Here is a 10,154-nt window from a genome sequence, read left to right as displayed (position 1 = left end):
ACATTCATTCTGTGAGTGATATAAGCTTTTAAGTGTAGCAACTAATTTGGGAACAATATCCTCATCATCTTGCCTTGTAAACATATGAAAGTAATGGATAAATTCACATTTCTCATGTTAGGATTCTCCAGAGGTATTGCATCGGGTTTTGTGAAGACTGGAATGGAAGATGGCTGTTAACTGCAAAGGGATGGTGCAGGAGTAATAGTACCAGCAGTGATTTCTTATACCTCTCACACAGGTAAGATGATACCATCATGACACCTGGACAGTGAATCTTCACTCAGTTCTTAGTAATTATCGATGAAATAGCAGTTTTATCTCAACAAAGGAAGAAAGATCTAGTTTATTGCAAACTCTCCATGAGTTTTAGGATCTCCCCTATCATAATCTGCATGATGAGACTTTATGTCTAGGAGTCCTGCAAAGGAGACAAGGTCTAAACTGAGGCATGTTCATGAGGGCAAAGGATCTCCAGGATAGTGGGGTGGCTTCCCTTCATGAAAAGATCATAATTTTATCATCTGACAATTCCTTTAAGCATGAAAGGCGCCTTCATTTCATGGTGTCATATGGATTGCTGATATCATAGAAGATTTCATCTGAGTGTATTAAAGATTGTCTCTGGGGGAAATGAATGGCAGGAACTGACAATGAGAGATTAGGATCTCAGCCTCTTTGGCTAAGTTTAGAGCCAGAATCTAGAACTTTGGTAGAATTGGAATGGAATTCAGAAGCAAACAACCTGGGGAGGAAATGAAATTGAGAAGCAGGTTGGTAGGGTTTCAATGTTCATTGCAGAACTTATGGTTCTCTATTTTATAGGCAGCAGACGCTTCTAAGTCCCAAATGTATTACTGTTTAAAATACAGTTAATATTCTCCTAAATTAGGGAGTATGTTAAATCTAAGATACAGGTGAATCATTATTTTTGGTAAAACATGTAGAACATAAGAGAAACAAATCCTTCATTGTAAAAAACAAGCAAGTTTGAAAATCAAAACATAAAATATAAATCACTTTTTTGTGATGTATAGAAAGTGACTTTGTATTCACATATGTATGCATGTAATGTACAAAATACTTGCATCTACCTATTAGTGTTTTCAATGGTCATGATACAGAAGAAAATTGAGCAGGATTCTATAATATAGTCACATATGAATAGTAAATAGTTTAAAAATAAAGTATTTTAAGACATGTTATTTTAACTGACTGGAAAAGCCAGAGGTCATCAAACTCCTGAAAAATATGTTTTTATTAAAACTTAAACTAGAAAAAATATGATATGTTACAAAGGTTTAGCTTCTACACACCTAAAATTATTACCAGATTGTTAATATATTTAATATAGTAATGTATAGATGATTTAAATAGGTAAATATTTGTGTTTAAGAAAAACTTTGGTCTCTACAAGATAGAATATATTTGTTTATTTGCCAGGGTAGTTCTTTTGAATAAACTCAGAAATTGCTAACAAGGTATCCAAATCTTGAGTTTACTTAAACTCCTTTATGTTACATCATTTGATAATAATGAAAAAAGTGAAGGGATATCTTGACATTGGTATAAAATAACCAAAGATTAAACTATGATTTTATAGAGCATTTTAGGAAATAACATTATCTTATTGCCAGAATAAATGATTTAGCACTATGGTAAATTATTGCTTCGATTACATTAATTAGATTGTAAACAAGATAGCATTGTGTTTACATTTTTCAAAATATGTACCTTAAAGCATTATAATTAGTTAATTATCTCAAAACCTCATAAAATTGAGAAAATATCTTTTTTTGTATATCTCTTTATAGTTAATTCCACACCTAAGAATAAATTTATCTTTATCTTGTTCTTATTTGTGCCACTATTCCTGTAACAAAGAAGATAATTGCCCAAATGATTTATAACTATTCTAAGATAGAGCTATAATTTTAGGCCTCTTAAACTTGAGTTATAAATTTCAAACTCTGTGGTAAATCATTTAATGAACTTGGTTACTACTATGTAATACCATCACAGTTAAATAATATTTTGACCTCAAGGGCAAAACACTGGCAAACATAATGGAAGATAGACTTTTTAGAAAAGAAAGGAAAATATATTCTTTATTTTTATTAAAATTGAACTTGTGTCTTCATGTTTACTGCAGATTTCTGACTGATGCTAGTTAATAAGAAGCCTAGGTACTTGTGCTTATTATAGCTGTCCCAGTACAGTTCATGAGAGGACCAGGGGAAGTGATGGGACAAAAGAAAAGGAAGAAATGGGTAAACTCTTGAGTTTCTGATGGAGAAATCATACCCATAGAAAATAGCATTTCTGAGAAATACATTTTCTTCCCAAAGTATTTGCAGAGTAGCTCTTAAGTAATTTGCTTCTTCTTTTCAAATATGTACATTGTAAGTAAAATTAATGTAGGAAAGAATTAAATAAACTTTTAAATTAATTTAAAAGGGTAGGAATGAAATTCCAATCATTTACTTCTGCTCCATCATATCATCAACCATGCTAACATATGATAATCAGCTAGTTCTCTGAAGCCACGAAGTGTTACAATACAAATGAAGTACTATCATTATTAATATCCAAATGAAGGGAAATCTTCAAATCAAAGACCAAAAATAGTGTTTTGTATTCCAAGAGGGACAAAGTCTGACATGTCATGTGAAAGGAAATTGATGGTGTAAAATCTGCTTTACAGCAAATTAGAAACCCTGACAGTTTCCTGATCTTCCTGACCAGAAGGGCAGCTCTGGCTAGAGTAATATTTTACATTACTTCTTGTCTAGTTCCTTTAGATAATACACAATAATTCTCATACACTGGACCCAAAACGATGTTATTTAGGAAATATTCAACATGAGCAGTACTGAAAATAGAATTAATCATTATGTTCCTAAGGTCTCAAACAGCATCTCATTTGGTTGAACTGAAAGAAAGAAACAAAGCACTGAGGCTTTAATGGTAATAACTTCCATGTGTTTAATTGTTTATATTGTCTTTTAAAGAACAGATTAATTTAAACCTTAATTCTGAATCATGTGGCATATTTTTGGGGTGAGTCTTTGATCTGTGACTTGATAAGCTGAGGAATGGACAAGAACCTGGGGAAGTAGGAGAGGAATCTATTCTAATCAGTGGCTGGGTTAATTCAGATGGATCCTACCAAAGTTTCCAGCCGAACTGTTAAAAAAAAACTACTCTCTCTTTTTCTTCTTCGCAGTTTTACCAAACTTCCAGCAACAAAACAGGCAACATTTAGTGATCAGGAATATAAAAGTTGCCACGCATGCTAGGAGGAACCCAATCACATAAAAAGAATTGTACTGGTACTAGGTGTAGTTGTGGATGGCTGGCCAAAGGTGTTTGACTCCTTTATGGCACATGATAAACTCAATCCAGAAGAACTGCTCATTCCAGAGGCTTCATAGGCTGATCATGGTGAATTCTTGCTAACTTTATAGCATTCTCTTTATAGCTAAAATTGAATATACAGATAGCAACTTGAAAAATTTGTTAAGGACATGATATACCTAAAACTGTTATATATTATTAAAAGTATATTACATAATTATATAATAAGTTGTGTCATAAATGATATCACCAAGAGTCAGAATGCATATGAAAGTTTGTTTCCTCTTGAGATATTTCTAGATATAGTGGCCTATCAGCTGGAATTTGTTGGATGTTTCATAGTCTCAGTAATGATTGGAGGCAGGGGAGAAAAGAATTTCTAACTGGAAATAGCATTTTGAAAGTTCAGAAATAGGAATGTAGAATATGTAGGTTGAGAATACATAATTTGGTTTCATTTGATGAGTGTAGTATTGGGAACATGATAGTGACAAGAAGCAGCAATGAGGGGAAAGTTTATGAAAAAGGAACCCTTCCCCCCACCACTCTGCCCTTCCCCAGGTTCTGTCTGGAGTGTCAGTGTTAGCAAGGAGCTAGTCTTCAATAGTAACAGGAAATGGTTTCAGTCTGTGATTTTCATGGCCCTGACATTCCAGATGAAACCAATAAGTTTCATGTGACCGTCTGGGCAAGAAGTGGGCCTGAAAGTGAGTAGATGCTGGACTCTTTGCTTCAATCTACAGAGGGATGCAAGTGCCAGTGTTGAGATAGAACAATGGCAATAGCTAGAACACTAACCCTTCTAACTTCTGTCATAGAACAAAGACCAGACCAAGGTTTGGTTTAAGGTTTTGAATGGCTGATTTAGAAAAAGGATTTCCTTGTATCTGTGAAAGAGTTGAAGGAGGAAGGTTATTCTCCCACACTGAAGTGCAGTCATCATTGATGGAGAATATAGAACATTAAATTGTAGAAGATAGTGGAAGAGCATGTAGAAAGTTCTGAGGAAGGGAACGGTAAATCAGAAAAACATCAAATCCTTGTTGCTCTTTGGTTTAAAAAAAAAAAAGGCCTTTCTTAATACCAAGAATTTAAGGAATAAATACTTCTGAATATATCTCAAGGAAACAAGGAAATAGCAACAAGAAACCCTCTAAGACCCAAAAACAAAATATCTGTCAGATAAAAAATTAATGAAAAGAAAATCCTCCAGGAATAGAGAGACTGCAATAAAAAGAAAGTGCATCATTAAATCCATATAAATACAAAACTAAGGCTAAATGTTATTCGAAATTTTGGTCGTGGACAAAATGTGTACCTTGTAAGTTTTGAACATGTTATAATGATAATACAGCAAACAAAAATTAAGATGTGATGTTTAGGTGACATGAATGGGAAGTTTAAAAGTGACTTCATAGTGAAAAGTCATTCTATATTGACCAAAATTGGAAATATTTAAAAAGTAATTATTCTAAACTCTAATGTAAATATTTGTACATAGAATTATAGGAAAATTTTAGTAAGAATTTATCTAATATTAAAAAAATCTCTCTAACCGTGGCAATTCTTTTAATTTTAATATAGCTTATTTTTTTCCAAGAATATATTTGATTTATTTGAAATACACTAAAATGATAAATATAATCACTTGCTGTTGAGAATATTTTTATTTATTTATAATCACAGCTAATCACCATGCAGTACAAATATCCCTATAACTTATGCACTTCAAACTAAAAGTTTGTACCCTTTGACCAACATCTCTTCACTTCCCAAACCCCTAGACTCTAGTTACCACCAACCTGCTTTCAGTTTCTATGAATTTGACTTTTTAGATTACACATATAAGTGATATCATATAGTATTTGACTTTCTCTGCCTGACTTATTTCACTTAGAACAATGCCATGTTACACAAATTGGCAGGATTTCCTTCTTTCTCTTTGCTGAATAATATTTCTTTACATACATATACCACATCTTCTTTATCCATTTATCCATTGATGGATAATTAGGTTGTTTTTATATCTTAGTTGTTATGAATAACGCTACAATGAACATAGAAATGCAGGTATCTCTTCCATATTCCGTTGTAATTTCCTTTAGATGTATACCCCAAAGTGGCATTGCTGAATGATGTAGTAGTTCTATTTTAAATTTTTGGAGGAAGCGCCATCCTATTTTCCATAGTGGTTACAGCAATTTACATTCCTACCAACACCCTTCTTCACTTCCTCACCAACATTTGTTATACCTTTTCTTTCGTTCATGGCCATTCTAATAGGTATGAGGTGATATTTCATTGTGGTTTTGATTTGCATTTTCTGATGCTTACTGATGTCAACCCCCCTTTCATGTATCTGTTGGCCATTTGTACATCTTCTTTGGAAAAATGTTTATTTAGTAACTCTACTAATTTTTAAATTTTTCTTTACTTGAGTTATATGAGTTTTTATATATTTTGTATTTTAACCTTATCAGATATCTAATTTGCAAATATTTTCTCCCATTTTGTACGTTTTCTTTCATTTTGTAGATCATTTCTTTTGCTGTGCAGGAGCTTTTAAATTTGATGTAGCCCACTTGTTGATTCTTGTATTTGTTCCTTGTGCTGTCGTTGGCATATCCAAAATATTGTTACAAAGACCCTTGTCAAGGAGGTTTTTTTTCCCTATATTTTCTTCTAGGAGTTGTATGGTTTCAGGTCTTATGTTTAAGTTTTTAATCCATTTCTAGTTAATCTTTGTAAGTGAGGTAAGATAGGGGTCCAATTTCATTCTCCTATATGAGATTATCTAGGTTCCCCAGCACCATTTATTGAAGACACAACTGTTTTCTTATTGAGTATTCTTGGCTCTCTTGTTAAATATTGTTTTACCTTATATGTGAGGGTTTACTTTTGGACACTCAATCCTGTCCATTGGTCTATGTGTCTGTTTTTATGCCAGTACCATACTTTTAGAAGATCTGTAGCTTTGTAGTAGCTACAATTTAGGATTTGTGTTTCAATTTCTGTGCCCCAAAAGGCTTTAGAACCTGGTCACTTGACTCACCCTTTCCTGTTGAGAAACTCTTTCTAGCTGGGAAGTTCCCTCTTGGTGTTGAGTAATGCTGGCTTGGAAATGGGATGATATGGGTAAAATGAAGCTGTCTTCATTCTGTTTTTGTGTGATTATTCTCAGGATTTTTTAGTTCCACAGTGTTGCTAAAATTCCTTAAGTGGACTTTAGAGCTCTCCCAGAGATGTTTTTGTTTATGGGTACTGTCGTGTCTAATTGTCGATCTTTGTCAGGGGACAGGGAGGCTGGGGTCTTCTATGTCTCCATTTGGATCTCACTGTCTCACACTCTTTACTTCACTGTCTTTCTCTTGTTTTCAATTAAAATATACCAATATAGGATGTTTTTAATTAACAAGTAGAATGATCCTATTTTTATAAAAGTATTTCTATCTTTTTTTTCTAGTTATAAATTAGCACGAGGAAATACCTAAAGTAATATTTCTATACTGATGGTTATAGCTGCATGTGGAGAGTTAAGTGATTTTTCATTTTTATTTCTCTATGCTTTTTTAATACTGTCTAAATTCTTTATAGTGTTAACATCTGCATTTTTAAGAGATAAACAATAAGTATTATTAATAAAAATATTTGTGTCTCTTTAACAGCAGCTTAGTTTCTTTAAATAAATTTAGTATTTCTTTCAGGTTGTAATCTATTACCCAGTAACAGTAGGTGAATCTAAATACTTTCATAGAATTTGAGAAGTGTAAGACAATCATATTTGATGTTAGTTATGTCCTGGTGATTATGTAAAAGTAATCAATTTAACTGAATGAGACAATTTACTCCTTTTAAAATACCGAGGCTTCTCAGAAAAGAATATAGTCTATACTCAGGAAGGGTTGTTAACAACTGTGTTCAAAGTGTTAAGGAGATTGGAACTCGTAATTATGTGCAAATTTAATTCAACAGCTGCCCCTTTGGCTTTTATATGAGCAATATTATCATGCTGATCACCAAACAGGGGAATTACCACCATAGGGACCCTGTGGTAAATAGCTTCATAGATCCCATTGGTTCCACAGTGAGTAATAAAAGCTCTGGCTTTGGGATGACCTAAAAATAAAATATATATCATTAGTAAGAGTTTCAGATACAGAAAATCATGACACCTTTATAAATCATTAATTCAATTAGGTAGCATCTTCTGCATAATTCTGTGCCATGAGGCCATATATAAATTCCTATAGGCTCTAAAGAAAGCAGCAATTAATTATTCCAGGCTAAGCAGCAATTAGTAATTCCAGCAATTAAGTCATTCCACACCTGTGAAAAGTTTGTGCAGAGTTAACCGATGGAGAGCACTTGACGTTGGACAGTTGCTGGGGTGAGAATACTTTAATAAAAAGGAATGGAGGGTTTTAAGAAAACAAACGCTTGCTTTAATAGGGAAAGGGAGTTGAGATGTGCAGGGTTTCAATGTGAGAATGTTGGCATAACAGGCTAGAAAGATCGACCTGGGCAAGTTCATGTAGTACTCTGTTTTAAAAATTGGGTTTTGAATTGATTATAAGTAATTTGAACCATTTATAATATTGTAGATGGTGAAATGGCTTATCAGATTTTTTTTTCAAATAGCTACTGTGGGAAAAGTGAAGAGACGAGGAAGATAATGGATACAGAAAGCCAGGAGAGTGTTGCAATATTCTATACAAAAGATAATGATAGCCTGATGTAAAGGTACTTTCTTTGGCTCTGATTCTGAGGAGGGAGAGATTGTATCATAAACGGAAGAATTATAAATACCATATTTATGTTAGTGCTTGACAAAGATTCCATATTTGACCAAACTCTAGTCAGGCTCCTCTGAACTCTCTTTTCAAGTAGACCCTGATTTGGGGGCTTTTTGTTTATCTCTGCATTGCCCAATTTTAGCAACCATCCTTCTAAAGTCAGTTTAGCTAGATTCTCCCAGTACTGATACCTGATCACTCTTTTGAGCTGCTGCTTCCTCTTTCACCATCCCCCAAGTGATGGCTGATCACCCTGCCCTGCTGTGAACAAGAATCGGATTAGGTTAGTTTTGCCAGCGTCCTCCCTTGACCCTGATGTTTCTTCTAGTGATTTTCCATCCACTGACCTCCCTCTCTGCACTTTGGTTATAAATTTCCCACTTTTCTTTCTGCATGCAGTTTAGTCCAATCTCTCTGTCTTACTGTAAAAGTCCATTGCAGTAGTTACTGTACTTATCATGGTGGTCTTGGCTAAAGTGTGCCTTACAGTCTTTAACAAGTGTCATGAATAAGTTTTTCTTTAACAAGCTCCAGAAGAAATGTGAAGAAGAAATTAAGTTTTTTTTCTTATTTTGAATACAACTTATCTGTTATTGAGTAATCATTCAGATTATTCCTCATTCGTAATTAAGCAAAATTATTTAATTTTGCTTCTCTTTGGTCTTACCCAAGATCATTCTGTGGAATCCATCCATATAGCCGGGTATTTGCTCCTAGTGTTTCTGGTTTCTTTTCCTGTGTATCTCCACAGAACCTGCTAAGACAAGTGCATTTACTCTATTAGAAAACTTTTAGAATCACATCCCATCAGAAGGAGGCAGTTAACTTAGAATTAATCAGGTTTGATGACTCCAGGTAATACACAAGCAAACTGAGGTCCTAAGTGATTAAGTAATGAATGTTTTTAAACCTTTGACACCACAACAGTGTTTTCAAATGCTTGCAATAATCCTAGTCGATAGGCTATCATCATCAGGTTAATTCTAACTTGTAGATGAAGATAAAAGACAATCTGTATCTGAAACAAGTGTATGTTGGTATTACTAGGCCATTCTGGTAAAGTGGATTTTGAAACAAAGTTTTCAGAGGCAAAGGGAAGGAATGTGATTTACGTCACTAAGAAATTGTTAGTGCTTTGATCTTTGTTATATACTTGGTAGTAACTTAGAATCAAGTATTTCCTTTTTTATTATAGTAAAATATATATAATGATGTCTATCATTTTAAAGTATTGTAATTATAGAATCTGGTGGCACTAAATACATCCACAGTGGTGTGTAACGATAAGCACTATCTATACCCCAAATGTTTTCATCTTCCCTACATAAACTCTGTATCATTAAGCAATAACTCCCTATTCCCCCCACTCCCTAGCCCCTGGTACCTCTATTCTACTTTCTGTCTCCATGAATTTGTCTAATCTAGGTATCTGATATAAGTGGAATCATACAGTATTTGTCTTCTGACAACATTATTTCACTTAGCATTATGTCTTCAAGGTTCATGTATATTTTAACATATCAGAATTTCCTTTCTTTTTAAGGCTGAATAATATTCCATTTTGTGTATATATCACATTTTCTTTATCTATTCATTCTGGTATTGTGAACAATGTTGCTGTGACCATTGTTGTACAAATATCTGTTTGAGTCCCTGATTTCAATTTCTCTTCATAAATAGTCAGGATTAGAATTACCGGGGCATATAACAGCTCTATGTTTAACTTAGTGAAGAACAAGAAAAATGTTTTTCAGAGCAGATACATCATTTTGCATTCTTATGAGTATAATAGAGAAGAACAAATCTGATTTCACATTAGATCTGTTTCTTTTACTTTAACCTTTCTGTTCTGTTTCCTGTGTTGGTCATGCTGGCTCTGTACCTTTTGTAAAATAATGTTGCCTACAGCCTAAAATGTACAGGATAGCCTATTCTCAAGGCTCTGACCTTTAAGAGTCCATTAATATAGAGATAAAAGTTGCAGAACAGAAAATAATATTTGTC

General features: G+C 33.5%; 1 pseudogene; it reads right to left on the bottom strand.

Moving 5' to 3' along the window:
- Positions 1-3,200: 3,200 nt before the first annotated feature.
- LOC101275073 (UDP-glucuronosyltransferase 2C1-like) overlaps positions 3,201-10,154 on the bottom strand; it is a 37,654-nt pseudogene continuing 30,700 nt past the window's right edge.

Source organism: Orcinus orca, chromosome 4 (genome assembly GCF_937001465.1).
Source record: "Orcinus orca chromosome 4, mOrcOrc1.1, whole genome shotgun sequence".
Lineage (NCBI taxonomy): Eukaryota > Metazoa > Chordata > Mammalia > Artiodactyla > Delphinidae > Orcinus > Orcinus orca.
The sequence above is the reverse complement of the archived record's forward strand: the minus strand, read 5'-3'. Positions and strand labels throughout refer to the sequence as shown.